The sequence below is a fragment of the Grammomys surdaster genome, unplaced genomic scaffold (assembly GCF_004785775.1).
Source record: "Grammomys surdaster isolate TR1022 unplaced genomic scaffold, NIH_TR_1.0 239, whole genome shotgun sequence".
Lineage (NCBI taxonomy): Eukaryota > Metazoa > Chordata > Mammalia > Rodentia > Muridae > Grammomys > Grammomys surdaster.
In genome coordinates, this window is record NW_021604684.1 from 10,442,779 (window position 1) to 10,454,821 (window position 12,043).

The following is a 12,043-nucleotide window of genomic DNA, read 5'->3' on the forward strand; positions in this document are numbered from 1 at the left end:
GCGGCCACCCGCGCCGCTTCCCCCTGGCGTCCCGGCCGAGGCAGGTAAGAGGCCGGAGGGCCGGGCGGCCGGCGTCCCGGGGCCGAGCGCTCGCAACCGGGGCACGGCGTGCAGGCCGCGCGGGGGCCCGAGCGGCCCCGGTGCAAGTTTGGTGCGCGCGGGCGCCGGGCGGGTGGTGGGAGGACAAAGGGGTGGGGGCCTCGCGGGGCCGGGCGGGCCGGGGTGCGGGCCGGGCAGCGCGGCAGCTGTAGGTCACGGATAATGTCACCCACGAGGAATGCCCCCTCCCCCTCCCCGGCTCCCGAACAGGGGAAACTTTTGTCTAGCATGGGAGGGGGCTAGAGGCCGGGTCCCAGCTTCGGGAAGCGGGGAAGGCAGCCGGACCGGTTTTCTCCGGGGCCCTGAGCGGCCTGGTCGCTAACTCCCCTCCTCCCTCAGCTTCTCGGAACCGGGACTCTAGCATTTGACCAGCATGAGGAGGGGACGCCTGTAGGACGTGGGGGTCTGAGGGCTGCCAAGAAGCTGAGGACTCATCCATCACCTGGCTCTTGCGTGCCAGGATCCCTACAGCTCCTACATCCCACTGTTGGTCTTCCGTTTTGCCCCTAGGCGAGCTTGGGGGACATTCTGGAGCAACATTACCCTCTGAACTGAGGGTTAGACAGACCTCGGTGTTCATTGCTACCTAGCTATGTGACCTTGAGCAGGTTCCTTACTTTCCCTAGCCTCTGTATCCTCACCTGTAAAATGGGTGTATCTGTCAGAGCTGGGCTGAAGCCAGGGTGTGAGACCTCGGAAAATGTTGGCATGCTTATATTCAACAAGTGTTCAGTTGCATGGCTGTGTGTGCCAGGCACTGGGCTAATGGCTAATTTACTACTTTACATAGTTTCGTTTACAGAATTTCCCCACATTACTTTAAGGCACATTTTACAAAAGGGGAAACTGAGGCACTGAATGGAAAAAGGTCAGGAAGGTAAGAAGTGGGAGCTGGGATTTGTTCCCTCTCTCAGTCCTTATACGTTAACTACAGAGCCCTACTAGAGCCTTCGATGTGACTGGGTTTATAGTTTCAGTTTTAGTTGAATCATAGGAGCTGACTCCATGCCCCATCACCCTTCCCCCAGGTGAGGCACCCTTCTATCTGGCACTTGCCTGGGTGAGGTCTTGTGCCCTTGTTCTGTTAGGCTGGGCAGCTGGCGCTGGAGGGGAGGTCAGACGGAGCCTGTGATCTGAGCTTCGAGAGAGATGGTCCAAGTTCCGTTTCTGGCTGGGTCCTGGTAGGAAAGGTCTCCCTGTGTGGGTGGTGGTTCAGGGAGGAGGAGTCTGTCTCCCTGGCTCCAACTGGGGACAGCTGGTGGCTTTGTCAACAGACTTTTCCCCAGCACCCAGGAGACCTGCAGAGTCTTTTTATCTCCCTTTAGACCTGTCACTTTCAGATCAACAGGGGGTAAGAGGTTGGGCTCAAGAGTAGAACCCTTGGGCAGATAGAGACCTAAGGTCAAGGATTTATGTCCTAAGTGTCTTAGCTACAGGGTCCACTGCCAAAGTGAGAGGCAGGCCTTGATACCTTAGCCTTAAAGGTCCTTGGAGCTAGTATGAAGATGAACTTTGAGCCAACATCAGGATTGCAGAATCCTCATGGAGATACCTGTCTTTATGTGTTCTGGAGTCCAGCTAGCCCAGTACTGGGCACCTTTTTAGCCTCTCAGGAAAGACCCCACTAATGACTGTGAAGACTGGCTCAGATTCCCACTGGTTTTCCTGTGCTAGCCAGGCCCAGTCTTTTGGGGTGTTGGGGAGGTAGGGTGGGGAGGGATGATATATGATTACCAATCAAGCTCTGATTGAGGATTTTGAGTTCTTAAAAGATGGGATACGAATTGCTAATTAATGACATCTTGAAACCTTGGACTGAGGGCTAGTGTGATGGGCGCGGTGGGTTCCTGGGGGTGGGCAGTTCTAACTTCTCCAAGGCCCTCCAGCCCAGAGTGTGGGATTTACACGATTCACAGACTTTCCTTAGGCCCTGGGAATAGAGAGCTCTCCCGGGCTGACATCATTGTCAGCTTGTAGGAACAAGAATGGAAATTCCGCCACTTAGCCACTTAGCTCTGAAAAGCGAGGGATTAAGTAGAGGGCTGGAAGTCCTGGAAAGGGTCCTGGGGGCTGGGGCTGTCCCTTGTTATGTGGTCAGACTTACTTGTTTGTCATTGTGATCAGAGCAGAGGCTTCAACAGGGAGAAGTCAACAGGTAAAGGAAGAAAGTCAGCCTCAGAGAGATGGAGAGGGAGAGCCTCTTGTCACAGGGTGTGTGCAAGGAAGAGTCTTCAGACTGAGAGGTGTGGTCAGGAAGCCAAGAGAGAATGTGAGACAATCTCAGCAGCCCAGAGCTCTCTGTGCCCGGGCCTTGGGGACCCGCTTTGCCTGTGTTTTGGACCCACGTGTCTGTACTTTAGAACGGGAGCCAGACTTAGAAATCTCTAGGGCTTGCTCAGACTTCTACTAGGTTGGAATTTGTTTTGGGTATGGCTTGAAATAACAGGACTATTTGGAGAACTTGGACATTCTTTACTTGAGATGAGGAGTTTGGGTAATTTTTAAAATTCATATGGAAAATTTCTGTGGCCAGGGGTGACAGGGGACATGAAATCGGGGTGAAGTGCTTGCTGGATTTCATCTAGAGAGGACAGACATGGCTCAGAGGAGGGAAGGCCGTGAAGCAGGGTGTCCTAGGGTGTTTGGTGGTAGAGGATGGCCACAGGACGGTGGAAGGAAGAGCGATGGTTGGTGATGTCAGCGAGTGTTCCTGGAGGAGGAAGTATGTGAGGATTCAGGCCCTCAGGACAGTGGGCACCAGACTGGACTGTGGGGGCTTACAGCACCCTGCTCCTGAGTTTGGGTTTTATGCTGTGGCAGAGAAGACAGAAGGTTATAAGTGGCTTGTTGAGATGGTGCCTGTTACTGTGCTGTGTCCGGCCTGGTGCCAGGCTCCTTACAGACACCCCATTGACTCCTCACAATACCCTGCAGAATAGTGACTGCTGGTCACCCCACCCTGCTCTATTTGTAGGTGGGGGAAATGGAGGCCCGAGGGGTAGTCACTTAACAGTGGCAGAATCTGAACCCAAACTGTTGTGTTTTTGTGCCGTCTAGTTGCCCTTCCTAGGGTCGTTTGGCCAATGATGGTGGCAAGAGTGACAGACAGGGTTGAGACCAGAAGACTCATGGCTTGTGACCCAGCAGAGTCAACCTAGTCAGCTCAGGCAGACTCAGGCTGAGGCTGATGGTAGGAGGGGGGCTGTAGGATCTTGTAGCTGCCTTGGGGTTGGCCAAGGTTTGGGGAAGGATCCCAGCAAATTCACTTTCCTTGGAAAGCTCCCTAGGGGCAGATGCCGTAGACTGGTTGGTCCTGTAGTGTTTTTTGAGGTCAGAGACAGCAGAAAGGTCGGGTCCAGGGTATCTAACCTGGAAAGAGACTGCCTGAGAACAAGGAGAGGGCTTCATTGCTAAGAGTCTACAGGAGACAGCCTGCTGAGGGTATGGGAGGGTGTACTCACCGGGTCAGGATTGGGTGGCTGCTTTCAGTTCCCCTTTTGCCTGAGAACCCAGAAGTAGGGTAGTACTCAGCCCACCGTTCTCATAGCTCTTGAAGTGGCCTTTCCTGTGCAGCTCAGGAAGTATCAATACCCACAGGCCGCACAGCTCCTCCTAGAGTCCCTGTACTCTGAGGACACCCAGCCCAACTTCTTCCAATAATACAGCTCTGCTCTGCTCTTCTCTCGCCCTTCCTTCCTTCTTTTCCTTCTTTCTTTCTTTCTTTCTTTCTTTCTTTCTTTCTTTCTTTCTTTCTTTCTTTGTTTTCTCTTTTCTTTCTTTTTTTAAAAATGTTTTCTAACTTTTGTTTCTGTTTCATGTGTGTGGGTGTTCTGCCTGATTGTATGTCTGTGTACCACATGTGTGTCAGTCTTCTGGGATGGGAGTTACAGAGAATTATCTCTGGAACCAACCAGAGCTTGGCCTGCTGAGGGCTTGGTTTCCACTTCCGCAGTGGGATCAGCTTCTCCAGCATCTCCATCTGTGAGCAGCAGGTACTTCCTGGATCATGAGTTGGGAAAGAGCTCCTGGGTCTGTGGGCTTAAAGGTGAGGCGTAGGGTGGGGTGAGGGTATGTGGCAGGGTTGTTCCCCTCCTTCCTTGTAGAGGTTCAAGGACAGTATCCGATCCCTGAGGGCTCTAGAGGATGCCTTCTCCTTCTCTGGGGCCTGTTCTAATGTCTAATGGGGCTGCTTGGAACTCAGGAGAAGAGCAGATGTGCCTTAGAGCGTACGACTGCAGAGCTAGAGACAGTATACTCCCAAAGCTCTTTCCTCCGGATAGAAGAGACCATGCTAAGTTGCTTTATGGCTTGTTACTTTGATATGGGCTAGGCTAATCAAAAATGAAAGTGTGCACGGTGAATAACACTTGGTGAGGTATGGAGGGGGCTCCACTATGTAGTGGCAGTGCCCTGTGTCCCATGTCCCTCAACCACCAAGCAGAACCCATTCTTTTTCCTTTCTCCAGCTGTGTCCTTCATCCCTCCCCTCGCCTCTGCTCACGGTGAGGAGGCTGCGTCTCAGGTCTTTCTCCTTCTCAACCTCCAAACTCTCCCTGGTGAGCGGCTCTGGGGTCTCGCTTCTCCCGTGTGGACATCCTGATGTTCACAGCTGCCTCACATTGCCTGTGCTCACCACATCCATGGACCTGTTGGCTCCGGGGCCCTTTTCTCCTTGTTTTGAACTCCAGCTTGCAGAGGCACCTAATCTTTTGGCTCTGTGTTCCAGAAGCAGAAGTTGACTGAGGCTTCTTTTCAGAGGGGTGAGCAGCTTTCTGGAGTAGAATCCAGAGTTGCGGGTTCAGATCCCAGTTCTTTCATGACTAGATTTAGCAATTAGCTAATTCCTAAATCTGAGCATTGGTTTCCCCAACTACAGAACAGTGATCAGGATATTCCTGTTGGGCCTGTGAAATTGCTCAACTGAGTAAAAGCACTTTGCCACCATTCCTGATGATAAGAGTTAGATCCCTGGGGTCCCACATGGTAGAAGGAGAAGACCAACTCCTACAAGTTGTCACCTGACCTTCACACATGCCACAAACATACACTCCCTCACACCCACTCTCACAGATTCTAAATGTAAAATAAAACCAGAAATAAAACCCCAAACTCCTCTTTTGGGAAGGATGGTTGATTTACAGCATCCAACAGGCAGGAGCTGTTCAGAGTAGCAGGAGTAGCTTTTTACTGTAAAAGACTGGGAAGTGCAGGTAAGGAAACTGAGTCCAGAGTGCTAGGGTGCTTGCATGGCTGTGGTTGTATCTTGGAAGCTGGACAGGATTTCCTCCCTGTGTTAATGCCTCTGCTTTCTCCCTCCCATTCTGTCATCCTCATTAAGGGACTCCAATCCCATCTCCTCCCTGGCAACCATGTTGAGTACTGTCTTAAGCTTGTGCAGGTGAGAGGTAGCCTTAATTATGATGGCTCTCATGACCAGAGACCTATCTCTTACTGCCTGGACTGTGGGTTTGGAGCTTCCAGGAGGAAAGGATGAATCCATGGTGGCAGGGAGAAGTGATGGACAGGGAAGGAGGGACTTAAAAGGCAGTAGTGAGGTCCACACCAAGTCAAGGCTGAAAGTAAGACTGGATACCAGACAGCCTGCGGCCAGGTTCTTGCTGTCACTTCTGCTTATAGAGCCTTGGGCTGGGAGTTCAGTTCTTCACCTGTATAAAGGGACAGCAGTTGTCCTTTGAAGCATTTTAACTGTAGACAAGTTTTGGTTACGTATGGTTATTGAGACTGGCATATTTATGTGTGTGTGTGTATGTATGAATGTATGAATGAATGAATGTATTATGTATGTATGTATGTATGTATTTTTTGGATATGGTCTCTCTGTGGCTCTGCTGGTTGGCCTATAACTAATTGTTACTGACCTGGAACCTTCAGTGATCCTCCTGCCTCAGCTTTCTAGCCATCATACCTAGCTTTGTGTGCGTGTGTGTGTGTGTGTGTGTGTGTGTGTATGTGTTGGGAGGCAGGGTTTCAAGTAGCCTCTCTTTGCTGTCAAACTTGCTATATAGCTAAGGGTGACCTTGATTTTCTGACTGTCCTGCCCTTCCTTCTGCTCGGATTAGAGGCTTATGCCACCACACCTGATTCGTATGTGCTGGGAACTGAACCCAGGGTTTTGTGTATGCTAGGCAAGCACTTTTCCTTCTTACTGTGTTACCTCTCCCTGATTTCTGGGGTAGATAGTGGGTCTGATTTAGTCTGGGATGACCTTAATTTCACCGTGTAGCAGGAGCTGGCTTTGGAGTCCTGATCATCCTGTCTCCACCTTCTGACTGCTGGCATGGCTGGCTTACATCACCATGCTCGGCTCCATGTCTGACTCTGAGAGCTGTTTATCAGACACGGGCAGGGTCTTACTGTGTTTCCCTAGCTGGCCTCCATCTCACTATATAGACCAGTCTGGCCTCCAACTCTGCCTCCCATGTGCCACCAAGCCTGACAGCTACTCCTGTCTGAGGTGCTCACTTTGTTCTTATAACAGGGGTGAGAAATGGAGTTAGTATTCCCTTCTTTAAGCAGATAGGGCAACAAAAGCCTAAGGGGTCCAGTGGCTTCTCATGGATTCAGGGGTTATAGCCAGTGTTGATTTCTAAAGGGCTCCTTTGGCTCCTCCTTGTCTGTGAAGCATTGATAGATAGGTTGAAGGGTTGATATACCAGAGGGGACTGATCTCAACTATGTAATAAGAAAACAACATATCACAGCAGGCCAAGATGGCAGTATTTGTTTCTGGAGGGAGCAAGCACCATATTTCTGGAAGTGGATCTCAGGGCTGGAGAGATGGCTCAGCAGGTAAGAGCACTGGCTGCTCTTCCAGAGGACTCAGGTTCAAGCTCTGTCAGCCATGTGGTGGTTCACAGCTGTAACTCCAGTTCCAGGGGACCCAACACATCTTCTAACCTTCATGTGGGTAGTGTACACAAATAGTACAGATACACATTCAGGTAAACACTCATGCACATAAAGTAAAAATTAAAAAAAACAAACAAACCTCCTAGAGCTTATGTGATTCTGGTTTTTCAGACTTGAAGTCTGACCCTGTTAGGGAAGGCCTGGATTCTCAGCACCCTCAGGCTGGCCAAAGACTGGCTTGTCTGAACAGGTCTCCAGGTGGTGTAGGGTGGAGGCTTGCTGTAGTCTTTGCTCAGTGGCAGACATCTTGGTCTGTACCCTCTGCTTTGCTTGCACATAGCTTGCCCAGGCAGATGCCAGGCAAGAAGTGAGTGTTGTCCTAGCAGGCCCTGAACTCAAGCTGTGTCCTTCTGCCTGTGTGCCCTTCCTCCTGATGGTTGTGACACCCTGGCTTGTGCTTTTATGGGAATGAAAGCAGTTGGTGCCTTCCCTGCCTCTCCTGCAGGTTTAGCCGGAACGTCTCAGAGTTGGGCTGTGGATTGTTGGCATCGGTATCACCTGGGAACTGGTGGAATGTGCAGACCGTGTCTCTGTACCCAGATGACCTGAGTCAGGTGCTGAGGTGGGGCCCAGCAGTGTGTGTGTGTGTGTGTGTGTGTGTGTGTGCAAGTGCAGTTGCTCTTCAAGTGGTTCTCATGTACAAGGACCACGGAACTAGGTCATAAAAAAGTCAGGGCCTCTTTCCTGTTTCCAGTCAGATTGCAAGCACCAGGAGGAACCCAGGAAAGCCCAGTTCCTTTCTATCCTAGGTCATTTAAAAAAGAAATATCTCTTCTTTGTACTTCTGTTTCAGCATTTTCAGACATGAACAACTATAGGGACACTCCAGAAAGCCTGGTTTCTCTCTACTTTTTCTTTTCTTTTTTTTTTTTTTTTTGAGTGAGTCCAGCTATGCTCATTATGAAGCCCTGGCTAGTCTGATACTGTGTAGACCAGGCTGACCTTGAGTTTATAGAGATCCACCCCTTTCGCCTCCTGACTACTGGGATTAAAGGCACACACTACCGTGCCTACTCTCTACCCTGTTTCGAAAGAGCTGCCATTTTGGACTAATGCCCCGTACCCCAAGAACCAATCTTATAATAGCATTGGGGTACTGTCAAACTCTGTGAGTATAAGAAAGAACATTGGGACAAGTTGAGGAAGACAGGAGTGGGAGGAGGAAGAGTGAGGGAGGGATTGTGTTGGCAAGAATGAGTGCCAGGGGGCGGGGCAGGCTGGCATGCCTTTAATCCCAGTACTCTAGAGACAGAGGAAGAATTTCTGTGAGTTCGAGACTGGCCTGATCTACATATTGAGCTCCAGGACTGTTAGAATAACACAGACTATCTGAACGAGGAAACAGACAAACGGGAGCCAGGAATAAGCCAGCTGTGTTCTGGGCCTAGCCCAGGGCTGGGGTCAGAGACTATGGGGTCCTGCTTTAGAGAATGGCTGTGTTAGGGATGAGTGGGCGGGCACACGCATGGGCCACTGGCCGGATGTGCTCTGAGAAGCCTTCGCTGTTAGCAGTCAGTGGTTGTAAGCATCTCAGTGAGCCTAATCATGATCACAACTGCTGCTCATATTATTGACAGTTTATCAGTGCTTGCTAGACATTTCCAGGTTGTGTTCTCAGAAGCAATTTCTAGAATAATCCTCTAGATTAGGGAGGCACTGTAGTCCTTTCTGTTTATAGATGAAAATGCCAAGGCCATGCATAGCTGCGAGGGACTAGATTTAGGAATGTTTGTGGAGTCTCACTATGTAACGCTGGCTGACCTAGAACTAGACCAGGCTGGCCTGGAAATCACAGAGTTCTGCCTGCCTCTGCCTTTGATCAAAGACATACTCCACAAGCTCAAAGACAAGCTCGTCTTAGTTGTTTTGAAACAGGATCCCATGTGGTCCAGGCTGGCAGAAGACTTTGGTTCTCCTCTTTCTCTACTCTCCAGTGCTGGGACTACAGGCATGCACCGCCATTACCTGTTCATATGGTGCTAGGGGTTGAACCTGGGGTTTTGCTTGAGAAAGGCATCACTACGAACTGAGCTGAAGTCCCAGCCTTCGTTTTCATTTGTTTATTTTGATATACAGTCTAATATAGCCCAGGCAGGGCTTAGCTAAAGCTGGTCTTGAACTCCTAATCCTCTTGCCTCCACCTCCCAAGTGCTGGGCTTGCAGATGGGTACACACCACCAAGTCTGTAGTAGATTGAGGAGTTCTGTAACACTCCGCAGGGTTAGGGTCTCGGGAGATTGCTGATAGAGGTTGCTTGGGAGTGTTTGTGTAGCACAGTTCGAGTGGAGCCCTAGGTAGAGTTTATTTCAAATGAGTAAGAGAAGCCTGAGAAGATCGTGTTGGGTGATTGGGGTTCAAGGTCCCAGTGTGGGGTGAGAGCTTAAATTTGAGAGATAAAGTGGGGCTTTTGTTTGTGTGGTTTTTTTTTCTTGTTGTTGTTTTGTTGTATGTTTTTCTTTTGGTTTTGTTTGGAGAGGTGGGAGGGTTAGAAATCAGTTAGTTTACAGGGGCTGGAGATATAACTAAGCCACTAATGAGTACTTACTGTTTTATTAGAGGCCCAGACTGGATCTCAGCACTCTCATAAACACCTGTAACTTCAGCTCTAAAGGGTCCGAAGTCTGCTCCTGGTCTCTGTGTGAGGGCATGCATGCGCACGCACGCACGCATGCACGCACATGAATAAAAATTATTAAGTCTGTTTACCACTTCTTCTGTATTTCCTTGCCTGTGTTCTCAGTGTACTTTCTAGGAGCCCTAGGACTTCCCCTGGTGGTACAAGAACCCTTAATCTCACAGTTGAAGGGCTAAGAGCAGGAGCAGGGGGCATACTCAGGCTGCATAGGGTGTCAGAGTCACTGTGAGGACCAGAGCTCAGTATTGTCACTGTTCTTCCTAACCAGGGAAAGGTTTTCTCCCTTAAACGGTCCCATTCCTGGCAGACGATGTAACCATATCCTCTGGATGGCCCAGGGCAATTCTGGGAAGAGAGATGGAGGTGCTCTGGGAGACAGCTGCCAAGAAGGGGTGGGACAGTTTCCATGAGGAAGATCACCAAGAAGCCCAAACCCCAGACGGAAACTAAATGTGTTTTCTAGGTCCTGAGAGGATATTTGGAACAATGGTGATAGATGGGGCAGGCTGTGTTGGAAAAGGATTTCTTGACATCCTTAAACAAAGTTGAGTCTGCAGGTTTGACTTTTGTTTCTCTGAAGGATGTTTATGTAATTTCCTGAAGGCAAGATCCAGAGCTCTGTGAAGTTGTCAGGCCTGTTGTTTATATATCCAGCAAGACTTCCATTAGGGAGCTGCCCCATCTGACTAGGAGATTGGGAGGTGGGATGGAGCTTTCAGAAGTCACTCGGTGGGAGGCAGCAGAGAACTTGGGATAGAATGGGGTCTTGTTGGCCTTGCCACCTTCAGATCTCTGATTTGTTGGAAATAGCAAGGGGCATGGGTAGGTGGGGGGCATGGGTAGGTGGGGGCGTGGGTAGGTGGGGGAGTGGGTAGGTGGGGGGTGTGGGTAGGTGGGGGGCATGGGTAGGTGGGAGGCATGGGTAGGTGACGGGCTTTGGAAACTCATTGCTTGCTACCAGGGTTGGGGAAGGCCAAGTTGTTCTTCAACAAGGCGGTGGGCAAAAGGCTGTATAGAATCCTGGGAGAGAGTATTCTGTCCAGATGCTGGGCCTAGCTGTATACCGCCTACCCAGCAGCGAGGAACTGTGAGTCACACTCAGTGGGGGCACAGAGTCACAGGCCATTGTGTGTCCTGATTCATTCTGTTCTCCCAGTCTTGCAGGGATGACTAGGCCCTGGCCCCGACTGTGCCCATAGCTGTGGGTGAAGGGCTCTGTAGCTACAAATGTGAGAGACCTAGAGGGCCTGCCTGTGAGCATCCTTCCCTCTGCTCCTTGTCTCCTTTCTATAGGGTACTCTGTGGTCATGACCCACCTGTTCTCCCCAGTATAGAGGTTTGTGAGCCCCTGACATTAGAGATGGCAATTTGAAGGCATTTCTATATACTGCTTTCCCACTCCTTTCCTTTTTTTAAATTAAAACATTTTAAATCTATTTTATGTGTATTGGTGCTTTGCTTGCATGTATGTCTGTGCACCATGTGCATGCCTGGTATTTGTGGAATGCAGAAGAGGGTGTCAGATCCACTGGAGCTGAAGCTAGGGATAGTTGTGAGGCACTGTGTGGGTGCCAAGAACTGAATCTGGGTCCTCTACAGCAGCAAGTGCCAGTCTCTAAGCCACCTCTCTAGGCTCTCATTTCTAAGCTACCTCTATTGTGTTTCTTAAAAAAAAAAAAAAGAAAAGGAAAGAAAAAAAAATTATTTTATGTATGTGGATGTTTTATCTGTGTATACATGTATCTGTACATCAGTAAAGGTCATCTGATCTTATGATACAGTTATAGATGGTTGTGAGCCACTATGTGGGTACTGGAAGTTGAACTCAGGTCCTCTGAAAGAACAGCTAGTGCTTTTAACGGCTGAACTACGTCTCCAGCCCTCTGTACTGTGTTTAAGAAAGAGTCCTGTCAGTTTGTCAGATTGACAGAGTGATAGATATTTCTGTGATGAGTAAGGGCCCTATGCACTGTAGGCTAGAGAGAAAGGGCCATGCCACACTGGTCGTTCAAGTACGGTCACAGAGGCCGCTGTCAGTTTTGAAGCCATCTCCTCCACACAGGATTTGTATGACCTTGGCGACTTTGTGTTTTAGGTTCCTAGCGTATAAAATGAGGGTGTTTATCTGTTCAGTCTGAAGGTGCATGTGGGGGACTCCCCCATTGCCTGCTACAGAACTGTCACTTGAGAAGAGTTTGGTACATGGCTGCCCTTGCTCTGGTCTGTGGTTTGGCCTGTGTGCCTGCTCTAGCTCTGGGTCCCTATCCCTGGGCTCACCTGGCTCCTAGGAGCTACAGGACCAGGTTGTAGAGCTGCCATGGGTAGGCAATGTGTGTAGCCCTCCCTCTGCCTTCTGGGACTCACAGACCAGGCCCTCCC

The 12,043-nt window shown here is 50.1% G+C and overlaps 1 protein-coding gene across 2 annotated transcripts in view; it reads left to right on the forward strand.

Moving 5' to 3' along the window:
- Positions 1-1,201: 1,201 nt before the first annotated feature.
- Positions 1,202-12,043, forward strand: part of Ndst1 (N-deacetylase and N-sulfotransferase 1) — a 61,422-nt gene continuing 50,580 nt past the window's right edge. The window contains exon 1 of one of the 2 annotated variants that reach the window (XM_028774308.1): positions 1,202-1,280. The gene's annotated coding sequence lies outside the window, so the exon portion shown is untranslated. Of the gene's footprint in view, positions 1,281-3,988; positions 4,145-12,043 lie in introns of those variants that run through there. The other variant, XM_028774309.1, reaches the window with a different exon arrangement.